Raw genomic sequence first — 12,041 nt, 5'->3', positions numbered from 1 at the left:
GCTATTAAAGTTTCTATCAAAAAAGTTCTTTATGAAAATTCTTTTTGCTTTTAATGATTTTGAACAGAAAATACTTCGATAATTTTAGTTGCATCAATTTTATATGATTTTAGTTTCAATAATACTAGAGGTTTCTTACAATGTTTTGAACAGAAAATACTTTGTTAATTTTAGTTTCATAAATTTTATTAAAGTTTATTTTATTTTGTCGGAACACAAGAAGTCGGGAGTTGTAATAAGTTATTAAAAATAAAAAAGAGGCGCAATGCTCGTTGATTTGCTTCAAGCCTTTCGGAATAGTGTAGACTGCACTGCACATAGCTCCATGCAGTCTACCTTATTCCTCAAGGCTTGAAGCTAAGCAACGTGAGCATTGTGCCTCTTCTTCATCGTCTCTGCACTCAGGGCTTATAAACCGCTCCTAGTGCCTCTCAGCTAGCGAGGTGGGACTAAAAAACTGCTTAGTAAGAAACTCTAGTACCGGTTCGTGCCACGAACCGGTACTAAAGGTGCTCGTGGGGCCACAGCCTCATTAGTACCGGTTCGTGGCACCAACCGGGACCAAAGGGTGGAATTGGTCCCGGTTCGTGCCACCAACCAGGACAAATGGCCTTGCACAGCGGCGTGGTGGTGAGTTTAGTCCCACCTCGCTAGCTGAGAGAGAGCCGCACCTGTTTATAAGGTGCGGTGCGCCTGAGCTGTCGAGCTCCTCTCTAAAGCAGGCTTACGGGCCTAACATCTCTGTACATGCCTGTGGGCCTACTGGGCCTTCTGCGGGCCTGAATCCTGGCCCATGGATGGGTTTCTAATCGTATTCAGGCCGTGGTGGCCCAGTAGGTGGCATAATTTTTAATTTTTGGCCTGTTATTTTTCATGCATTTACTAATTATTTTGAGCTATAAGACCCTAAAATTGAAAAGCATTTCAAATGAACTCTGAAAAGGTTGAAAGTTGGCATGGTATCATCATTTCATCCACATAGCATGTGCAAAAAAGTTGAGAGGGTTACGGCAAAAACTAGATGCACTTCGTGTATAAAACGGACAATGGTATCATACTCGTCTGTTACAAAGTTGGCATGGTATCATCATAATAGTTGCGGGAGAAAGTCTTCACTTTTTCTTCGCTTGTGTCATTTGCTTATTGCGCCGTAACCATGGATAATCTTCATCGTTTATCAGGATGCTTGGGTCAGCCTTGACTTTGAAGGGAGGAATTTCATGAAACTTTTCATAATCTTCAGACATGTTTGTCTTGCCCTCCACTCCCACAATGTCCCTTTTTCCTGAAAGAACTATGTGGCGCTTTGGCTCATCGTATGATGTATTCGCTTCCTTATCTTTTCTTTTTCTCGGTCTGGTAGACATGTCCTTCACATAGATAACCTGTGCCACATCATTGGCTAGGACGAACGGTTCGTCAGTGTACCCAAGATTGTTCAGATCCACTGTTGTCATTCCGTACTGTGGGTCTACCTGTACCCTGCCTCCTGACAGATTGACCCATTTGCACTTAAACAAATGGACCTTAAAATCATGTCCGTAGTCAAGTTCCCATATGTCCATTATGTAACCATAATATGTGTCCTTTCCCCTCTCGGTTGCTGCATCAAAGCGGACACCGCTGTTTTGGTTGGTGCTCTTTTGATCTTGGGCGATCGTGTAAAATGTATTCCCATTTATCTCGTATCCTTTGTAAGTCAATACAGTCGAAGATGGTCCCCTGGACAACGAGTACAACTCATCACAAACAGTGGTGTCACCTCTGAGACGTGTTTCCAACCAACTGCTGAAAGTCCTGATGTGTTCACATGTAATCCAGTCGTCACACTGCTCCGGGTGTTTGGAGCGCAGACTGTTCTTGTGTTCATCGACATACGGGGTCACCAAGGTAGAGTTCTGTAGAACTGTGTAGTGTGCTTGAGACTAAGAATATCCGTCCCTGCATATTATTGAGTCCCCTCCAAGCGTGCCTTTTCCAGCCAGTCTCCCCTCATACCGCGATTTAGGGAGACCTATCTTCTTAAGGCCAGGAATGAAGTCAACACAAAACCCAATGACATCCTCTGTTTGATGGCCCATGGAGATGCTTCCTTCTGGCCTAGCGCGGTTACGGACATATTTCTTTAGGACTCCCATGAACCTCTCAAAGGGGAACATATTGTGTAGAAATACGGGCCCCAGAATGACAATCTCGTCGACTAGATGAACTAGGACGTGCGTCATGATATTGAAGAAGGATGGTGGGAACACCAGCTCGAAACTGACAAGACATTGCGCCACATCACTCCTTAGCCTTGGTATGATTTCTGGATCGATCACCTTCTGAGAGATTGCATTGAGGAATGCACATAGCTTCACAATGGCTAATCGGACGTTTTCCGGTAGAAGCCCCCTCAATGCAACCGGAAGCAGTTGCGTCATAATCACGTGGCAGTCATGAGACTTTAGGTTCTGGAACTTTTTCTCTGGCATATTTATTATTCCCTTTATATTCGACGAGAAGCCAGTCGGGACCTTCATACTGAGCAGGCATTCAAAGAAGATTTCTTTCTCTTCTTTCGTAAGAGCGTAGCTGGCAGGACCTTCATACTGCTTCGGAGGCATGCCGTCTTTTTCGTGCAAACGTTGCAGGTCCTCCCGTGCCTCAGGTGTATCTTTTCTCTTCCCATACACGCCCAAGAAGCCTAGCAGGTTCACGCAAAGGTTCTTCATCACGTGCATCACGTCGATTGAAGAGCGGACCTCTAGCTCTTTCCAGTAGGGTAGGTCCCAAAATATAGATTTCTTCTTCCACATGGGTGCGTGTCCCTCAACGTCATTCGGAACAGCTAGTCCGCCGGGACCCTTTCCAAAGATTACGTGTAAATCATTGACCATAGCAAGTACGTGATCACCGGTACGCATGGCGGGCTTCTTCCGGTGATCTGCCTCGCCTTTGAAATGCTTGCCTTTCTTTCGACATTGATGGTTGGTCGGAACAAATCGACGATGGCCCAGGTACACATTCTTCCTGCTTTTGTCCAGGTATATACTTTCAGTGTCATCTAAACAGTGCGTGCATGCGTGGTATCCCTTGTTTGTCTGTCCTGAAAGGTTACTGAGAGCGGGCCAATCGTTGATGGTTACAAACAGCAACGCATGCAGGTTAAATTCCTCCTGTTTGTGCTCATCCCACGTACGTACACCGTTTCCATTCCACAGCTGTAAAAGTTCTTCAACTAATGGCCTTAGGTACACATCAATGTCGTTGCCGGGTTGCTTAGGGCCTTGGATGAGAACTGGCATCATAATGAACTTCCGCTTCATGCACATCCAAGGAGGAAGGTTATACATACATAGATTCACGGGCCAGGTGCTGTGATTGCTGCTCTGCTCCCCGAAAGGATTAATGTCATCCGCGCTTAAACCAAACCATACGTTCCTTTGGTCAGCTGCAAACTCAGCCCAAGTACTTTCTCTCGATTTTTCTCCACTGCGACCCGTCAGCGGGTGCTCTCAACTTCCCGTCTTTCTTACGGTCCTCACTGTGCCATCGCATCAACTTGGCATGCTCTTCGTTTCTGAACAGACGTTTCAACCGTGGTATTATAGGAGCATACCACATCACCTTCGCAGGAACCCTCTTCCTGGGGGGCTCGCCGTCAACATCACCAGGGTCATCTCGTCTGATCGTATACCGCAATGCACCGCATACCGGGCATGCGTTCAGATCCTTGTACGCACCGCGGTAGAGGATGCAGTCATTAGGGCATGCATGTATCTTCTGCACCTCCAATCCTAGAGGGCATACGACCTTCTTTGCTGCGTATGTACTGTCGGGCAATTCATTATCCTTTGGAAGCTTCTTCTTCAATATTTTCAATAGCTTGTCAAATCCTTTGTCAGGCACAGCATTCTCTGCCTTCCACTGCAGCAATTCCAGTACGGTACCGAGCTTTGTGTTGCCATCTTTGCAATTGGGGTACAACCCTTTTTTGTGATCCTCTAACATGTGATCGAACTTCAGCTTCTCCTTTTGACTTTCGCATTGCGTCCTTGCATCGACAATGACCCGGCGGAGATCATCATCATCGGGCACTGGTTCCTCTTGATCTTCAGCAGCTTCCCCCCTTGCAGCATCATTGGGCACATCGTCTGGTTCCTCTTGATCTTCAGCAGCTTCCCCCGTTGCAGCATCACCGTATTCAGGGGGCACATAGTTGTCATCGTCCTCTTCTTCTTCGCCGTCTTCCATCATAACCCCTATTTCTCCGTGCCTCGTCCAAACATTATAGTGTGGCATGAAACCCTTGTAAAGCAGGTGGGTGTGAAGGATTTTCCGGCCAGAGTAAGACTTCGTATTCCCACATATAGGGCATGGACAACACATAAAACCATTCTGCTTGTTTGCCTCAGCCACTTCGAGAAAATCATGCACGCCCTTAATGTACTCGGAGGTGTGCCTGTCACTGTACATCCATTGCCGGTTCATCTGCGTGCATTATATATAATTAAGTGTGTCAAAAACCAGTACAGAACATCATGAATAGATAATTAAGTGACCAAATTAATAGAAGTTCATCATCACATTAAAACCAAAGTACATACATAGTTCTCATCTAACAACATATATATAGCTCTCCAGAGCATCTAATTAATTAAACCATACATTGAAACTATGTAAAACATTTCAATGCGAAAACAAATGCGATCATAATCGCAACCAAGGTAACAATTGATCCAACGGCATAATGATACCAAGCCTCAGTATGAATGGCATATTTTCTAATCTTTCTAATCTTCAAGCGCATTGCATCCATCTTGATCTTGTGATCATCGACGACATCCGCAACATGCAACTCCAATATCATCTTCTCCTCCTCAATTTTTTTTATTTTTTCCTTCAAGTAATTGTTTTCTTCTTCAACTAAATTTAACCTCTCGACAATAGGGTCGGTTAGAATTTCCGGTTCAACCACCTCCTAGATAAATAAAATCTATGTCACGTTGGTCGGTATATTTGTCATAAACAATAAATGAACCAAATAGTTATAAAAAGATAATATATACCACATCCGAATCATAGACAGGACGAGGGCCGACGGGGGCGGATACCAAAACCATCGCACTATGTAATAAGAAGGAACAATAAAAGTAACAAAATTAGACAAGTAACTATCTAAAGTAAGAATTTTTTCCTTTCAGAAAGAAGATAAGAACAAGAGGCTCACCACGGTGGTGCTGGCGACGAGATCGGCGCGGGCGATCGACGGCGGTGAAGACGGGGACGGGACGTGACGGACTGCTAAACCTAGACAAATCTCGGGGAAAATGGAGCTCGGAGGTCGAGTTTCGAGAGGAGAAAGATTAACTAGTGTGGCTCAGACATTTCATCGAACACCTCATGTGCATAGGAGGTGAGCTAGAGCACCCAAATGCCCTCCCCTCGCCGGCCAGAAAAAACAGAGCACTGTGGAGTGCTCTGCTGTGGCGATGGGGTATATATAGGGAACTCTTTGGTCCCGGTTCGTGGCACCAACCGGGACTAAAGGCCTTTGGTCCCGGTTGGTGCCACGAACCGGGACCAATGCCCCCTTTAGTCCCGGTTGGTGGCACCAACCGGGACCAAAGGCCTTGTGCTGCCCCGCGTCAAAAGTTTAGTCCCACCTCGCTAGTTGAGAGGGCTCGAGAGTGGTTTATAAGCGCTGCTGCGCCCACCCTCTCGAGCTCCTCTCAACTGCAGGTTTCGGGCCTAACCGTTCTCTTTGCCTGTGGGGCCTACTGGGCATTCTGCGGGCCTCAATCCTGGCCCACGGACGGGTTTCAAGTCGTATTCAGGCCGTGGTGGCCCAGTAGGTGGCATAATTTTTTTCTCTGTTTTTTGTTTTCTCTTTTGCTTTATTTGTTTTGTTTTGTTTCTACTTACAACAAAAAACTTATTTATTTTATTTCTAATTACTTATGTATTTTACTTTAATTATTTTATTTTTATTTATTTTACTGCTGCTATTTTTATTTAATTTATTAAGGTTTATTTATTTTAGTTACTATACTTTATTTTATTTTATTTTATTAAGGTTTATTTATTTTATTAAGGTTTATTTATTTTATTTACTATAAAAATGCACATAGATGCGCTTATAGAGGAAATTCAACCTAAATTCATAATAAATTTCTATGAAATTTACTGTGAATTTAGGTCAAATTCCCTGTATAAGGGCATCTATTTTCACTTTAAGAGGAGCTCAACAAGGCAGAGAGGGACGGGCTTATAAACTGGTGTGAGCGCCCTTCGGTTGGCGAGGTGGGACTAAACACTGGCTGCAACTAGGACCAGCCCTTTAGTCCCAGTTTGTGGTGTGAACCGGGACTAAAGGGTGGTGGGCCAGGAGCGTGGCCCATTGGTCCCGGTTTGTCCCACCAACCGGGACCAATGCCCCCACGAGGCCCGGCAGGCCCCTGGCCGCACGAACCGGGACCAATGCTCACATTAGTCCCGGTTCGTGACTGAACCGGGACTAATGTGAATATTGCCCTGTGACCAAAGCCCAGTTTTCTACTAGTGACACCAGCCCATTAAGGGGCTGTGCGCCCCTCCCAACCCCTCTCACGTAACTTGGAGAGGTGGGGGCGCCTCCCCTAGGGCAGCCATCCCTCCCGGCTTGGGGGGCAAGTTTCCTAGGGGTGGGGCACCCAAACCCATCTAGGGTTTCCCCTGTGGCCGCCGCCCCACCCCTAGGGAACCCTAGGGCGCCTCCTCCACCCCCTTCCCCATATATAGTGAGGGAGAGAGAGGGCAGCCGCACCCCTTGCCTGGCGCAGCCCCTCCCTCCTCCAACTCTTCCTCCTCCTCCTCCATAGTGCTTGGCGAAGCCCTGCCGGAGAACCACGAGCTCTACCACCACCACGTCGTCGTGCTGCCAGAGCTTTCCCTCAACTTCTCCTCTCCCCGTGCTGGATCAAGAAGGAGGAGACGTCCCCGGGCTGTACGTGTGTTGAACGCGGAGGCGCCGTCCGTTCGGCGCTAGATCGGATCTTCCGCGATTTGAATCGCCGCGAGTACGACTCCATCAACCGCGTTCTTGTAACGCTTCCGCTTAGCGATCTTCAAGGGTATGAAGATGCACTCCCTCTCTCTCGTTGCTAGCATCTCCTAAATTGATCTTGGTGACACGTAGGAAAATTTTGAATTATTGCTACGTTCCCCAACAGAAATTTCTTCAAGTTTCAGATAGGCGGTCAAGAAAGGAACGGTGATGTTGAGTTCAGGTAACTCTTATGTCTGACACCCAATATGTGAGTTGTTCATTTTCACGCAGGTCAGTGATCAGTGTGTGATGCGTTGAACGAAGCTCTGGAAGTTGGGAGCATACACTAGAGTAAAGAGGAACTTAATTTTGCTCGAGTGTCGACAGTGGTCAAGAAAAGAAGGGACTACAAGTTACAGGTGGAGTCATATGGAGTGTTTGGAGTAGCAGCGGTACTCATGGGATAAGCTCAAGTCCAATGTACATGGAAATTTGACCCATTGACGAATTCAAGGTGGTGAAGAATATTCGCCAGGGTGGAGTTTGTTAGAGTTGTGTCGAATATTGTGTACAAAGTAGGTTACAGTTGGACTTGTAGTTGTATTGTGTTTACATAGGATATGTAGTCGTGTCCAAGTAGGACACTTATATCCTAGGTCTCTCATATATAGCGGGGATAGACACACGATGTAACCTATGCCAACATAATAGCACCGGAATGCAGGGGAAGCTGGCGGCATGTGCCGGTGTCCAGGGCGACTGGGTGCCGTATTGTAGCGGTGTCATGGGGAGGAGCGCTCATAGTCAGGCCCCAGGGATGTAGCCATATCGGTGAACCTCGTTAACGAATCTCGGTGTCGTACTCGTGTGATTGCTTGGTCCTCGGATGATCGACGGTATGCCTCGAATTCATTCTAACGGTGATAAACATTGATGAATGTTTCAACTCTGCACACAAACTAGCGATGAAATGACATTCGTGGCGGCCTGGGCGAAAAAAACTAAATAGAATTCAAAAGGCTTCCAACAATAGTTTTTTGGGAGCATTGATTTTTCCTTTTATCCCAGACCCCCATGAATGTGATTTCATCACAAAATTCTGTACACGGGTGAAGAATTCATCACTGTTTATTAAAAAAAGATTTAAAAGAAACTATTTTTTATTTGGCTGTTTATCAATTATCAATCAGCATGTGTGTGAGCTCGGGATCGAAAACTACATGTCCTCCTCTACTTCCTTTATCAATAGCTCTAACAAACTCCGAGCAGCCCTGTGCAACTATCGCCTTCCACAGCTCAAGATCCCGAGCTAGGAACAACGACTCCTGAGAAGCCAATGATTCTGCACAATTAGGATCAATGGTGACCTTGGTCACCAGGATGGAAGCCCCCAAGAAAACCCCTCCTACAGGCCCAACATCCCATCTGTGACCTCTACATGACTACGGAGAAAAACACATTATGGTTGAAATTTCACTTACCATATTTACAGTAGCATGATGGAACTGTGTGTATCCTATCCACAGTTCAATTGTGCATGTAATATTTACTCGTATTCTCCCGAAAATACTTGTCATCAAAATGGATAAAAGGCATGTATTAGACGTATTTTAATTCTAGATACATCTTTTTTTATTCATTTTGATGACAAGTATTTTCGGATGAAGGAAATACTAGTTAGTGCAGTTAGAACTGACTCCAGTAACGGCAACTCGCGGGCTGCTGCTGCACGCCGGCCAGAATCGGAGGGACACCTGCTATGCCATATATGGATGAGTGCACAAGCGGGTGCAGGCGTGCCGAGATCGTGCTCAAGTGGCCAAGAGCGACCCGGCCAAGTATGTGGTCATCGTCAATGCTAGAGAGGCCACTAAGAAAATTCCATGTTCTCACCTTCGAGTGGAATGAATATCTACTAGTATAAATGCCCGTGCGTTGCACCGGGCAAAAAAGAGGGACAACCTGCTTCATGTGCCATTACGCAACCATTTTTTATATCGAATTTCAATAAACATTAATAATAAGGTTAAACTGATTAGTGCTTTTTGTAGCATGAAGTTCGGACGTGAAGAAGCCATAAGCAAATCTGTAGTACTCGGAAAACGCTGCACATGGAAATAAGCATTGCATACAATAGATTGTCAATTGTTTTTCTTTTGCTTTTCTGAAAACGCAGAAAATAGATTGTCAATTCTTCGTCTGATGGAAGAGTAGTTTTGCATACAATAGATTGTCAATTGTTTTTCTTTTGCTTTTCTGAAAACGCAGAAAATTCCTTATTATTAGTAGAAGTTATTGTTTTCATAAAAACTGGAATACATTAGCTTCCACCCACTCATATGATGCATCCACCCAGAATATATATTTCTTCTTTTTATCCCATCCACGAGACATAATGATGTTACCAGGATAGCTTGTCAGCCAACATGGATACGTTGGCACGACGAAAAACAGTAATTATGTTCAAATTTTGTGTGCATACTCATTACTCAGTACACTTCTTGTAACAAGTTAATCTTGTGTCATTATAGAACTTAGTAGAGTTTAGTAGCACTTGTATGGGAAAATGATGAACCAGATGATCTGGAAGAGCCGACTACCTTATCCGATTTTAGTACATGACTCTCTTTCTTTGCTGCTGGTAACTTATAACAGTAACGCAGAACATGAAACTCAACTCAATCAAGGTAATACGTATGCTCCCCTCCGAAATACGCCCTTAACTACTGAAGAAAAAGAAGAAATAGTACTACTGATTAAAAAGAAGAAAACAGTCAGCTCCGTGTAAAAAACAATTCTGCTGTAATAGAAATAGAAGTTACGAATGGCTGACCAGTTAGTCCTGCCCACTAAGCAAATCTGTAGCACTATCAACCATAAGCATTGCATTATTGCATACGGCCAAACTTAACATATATATACCACACTGTGCATCCAAACCTATTTCAGCAAGATAAAGAACTATTCTTTTAGTTTTACTTGATTTTTGTTAGCAAGTAAAATTGTTGGAAGTGTAGCCGTGCGATGCCAGCTTTACATGAACCGTATAAACCACAGTAAGCTGATGTTAGCTATCAGTATAAATTTGATTCTCCCATGTCTGGATTGGAAGAATTTTCACAAGCTTACCCGAGTACAATGCCGCTGGTCCAGCTTTGGTGGAAACCAGATGTGGTCTTGTTGCTGGAGCTGGACTACTCACTGGACATGATTCTTCGGATGACTTTCCGTTGTTGGATGCTCTCACCGGATTGGCACAACAAGTCGTCTGGCCTCATGACGACAACACTTGTCGTCGAGCCTGGAGCATCATACGCTTCAATGTTTTCCATCGACTCCGCATATATTCACACAATTTATTGTTTGCACATTATCAAATAAGCTAAATCTGACCAAATGTGTTGATCTGCTAGGAATAAAGGACCCAGGTCTACAATGCTACACAACTAAAAGAAGATTAAGCTTAGAGTTGTGATCGTACAATGCAAATAAGCAATACTTGACCGAACTGTGAAAACAACATCCTAGTTCTAAAATTTGTAGCACTGCTTTTCCTTCTAGCAACCAAAATCAACCGTGCTATTGTAGCACTGCTTTTCCTTTCCAACAACAAAAATTAACTGCCTATTTATTGAACCATGACAAAGTTTACAGTACTAAACAACATTACCAATCATGGTGAATCTGAAAAACGAACATTGCGTGCCAAAATTGGCAGTACTACTGAGTTCTCTTCCTCTCTCGAAATTGGAAGAATCTGAATAAAGCTATCCTCACGCACCACACACATATCGGTCAGCCACGCGCGCCTCTGGCAGCCAACACTCATGTACAACATGCCGACAACATCACGCCCACACAGCATGTTGGCCGGCTGCCGTGCACCCAAATCCGCAGGCCGCCACGCCTAAATGGACGCACTACGTACGCCCTGGTTGGCCTCGCCGCTGTGTAAGAAGGGGGGCATGAACTCAAAATGACAAACTGAACACGTGTGGTGAAATGGTTTGCCAGGAATTCAACTGTTTCCAAATTCGAAAACAGCTGATTCATGGATCAACAATGCCCAAAAAAATGTCCAAGAAATCCTTGAATATTTCAGGGAATCTAACCTGGACAATTGCAAAATCAACAGATGCATATATTGTGTACTGAAGAATCTATTTTCTACCGGTCTCAGTCTCCCCTTTTTTATTCTGATGAAGATCTTGCAATTGGGTAAAGGCTGACAATCGGAGACCACCAGCTCGAACGGCCCTACTATGTCCATGTCCCTGACGCCGGTGCCGAACGCCAGGGCGCCGTCGCCGGCGACGAAGTCGACCCCGTCGGGCCAGACCACCTTCTCCACCATGGGGGCGTCGGGGCGGCTCCAGTTGACGGCCCCGTCAGAGGCCCGTGCCAGCGCGACCGCGGCGCCCCCCGCACCGGCGCGGAACTCGTACCGCTGAACGGCGCCGACGAGCGCGCCCTCGGTGTCGAGCGGCCAGACCAGGACCTCGGCGTCGGGGTCCCAGCCGTACTTGTTGGCGACGGTGTCGACGACGTCGCGTCAAAGAAGGTGGCATCCAGGGTGGGCGTAGGCGTGGGAGGAGGCGTTGGAGATGGCCGCGAGCGGGGACAGCGAGGCGGCACTGGCGGGGGCGGGGGCGGGGGAAGGGAAGAGCAGCGCGAGGAGCAGGAGGAGGATTGGGCAGGCCTACGAGCGCGGAGCTGCGGTCTCCCCTGGACCAGGCGGCCAAGGTGTTGAGGAAGAGGAAGCAGAGGTCGCCGGAGGACGGTCTGATCCCTCGGAGGCCCGGACCAGCAATGCCGCCTGAATTCGGCATCCTCGTCCTCATGGTGGGTTGGGGATGACGGTTTGGAGTGGGGATTGGGGCAGGCGGAGACCGGGGTTTGCGTTCGTCCGTTCGGGTCCTGTGAAGGAGCGAATCGTTTTTTTACTTACTCACTTAAATCTGGAGCGCGCGTTAATTACCCAAAACTTTAGGGGGTTTTATGCAAAAATGATGTGACGGTGAAGAGCCCGCGC

The sequence above is a fragment of the Triticum aestivum genome, chromosome 1D, assembly GCF_018294505.1.
Source record: "Triticum aestivum cultivar Chinese Spring chromosome 1D, IWGSC CS RefSeq v2.1, whole genome shotgun sequence".
NCBI lineage: Eukaryota > Viridiplantae > Streptophyta > Magnoliopsida > Poales > Poaceae > Triticum > Triticum aestivum.
This window is presented reverse-complemented; position numbering follows the sequence as displayed.